Below are 717 nucleotides of genomic sequence, written 5' to 3'. Positions count from 1 at the left end.
TTGTTCCCTTTCCCGGTATCAGTGTCACTCACCAGACGTTACTTAGAAGCGTCGGGGGCGCCTCGCGAGGGGGAGAAGCGAAAGCGAAGCGCCTTTTTTTAAAAAAAATAGAAATGACGCCGCGGGGCATCCTGGGAGTTGTAGTTCTCTCCGGCCGCAGGCGGCGGCGCTTTACGGCAAGGCGCAAAAATAGGAAAACGGCGCCTTTCCCCCTCTCGTCACGACAGTGTGGGGCGCGGAATTCGGCTGAGGGAGAGAAGTATTGGAGGGAATCGAGGAGCCTTGGTCCTAGGAGACCCCAGGGCAGCGGGGAGTGGAGCCTGCCATTGGGCTGGGGGGGGCTAGGAGAGGAGGGGGAGCCCCTGCCATTGGGCTGGGGGGGGCTAGGAGAGGAGGGGGAGCCCCTGCCATTGGGCTGAGGGGGGGCTAGGAGAGGAGGGGGAGCCCCTGCCATTGGGCTGGGGGGGAGGGCTAGGAGAGGAGGGGGAGCCCCTGCCATTGGGCTTGGGGGGGCTAGGAGAGGAGGGGGAGCCCCTGCCATTGGGCTTGGGGGGGCTAGGAGAGGAGGGGGAGCCCCTGCCATTGGGCTGAGGGGGGGCTAGGAGAGGAGGGGGAGCCCCTGCCATTGGGCTGAGGGGGGGCTAGGAGAGGAGGGGGAGCCCCTGCCATTGGGCTGAGGGGGGGCTAGGAGAGGAGGGGGAGCCCCTGCCATTGGGC

This window comes from Pelodiscus sinensis, chromosome 16 (assembly GCF_049634645.1).
Source record: "Pelodiscus sinensis isolate JC-2024 chromosome 16, ASM4963464v1, whole genome shotgun sequence".
Classification (NCBI taxonomy): Eukaryota; Metazoa; Chordata; order Testudines; family Trionychidae; genus Pelodiscus; species Pelodiscus sinensis.
This window is presented reverse-complemented; position numbering follows the sequence as displayed.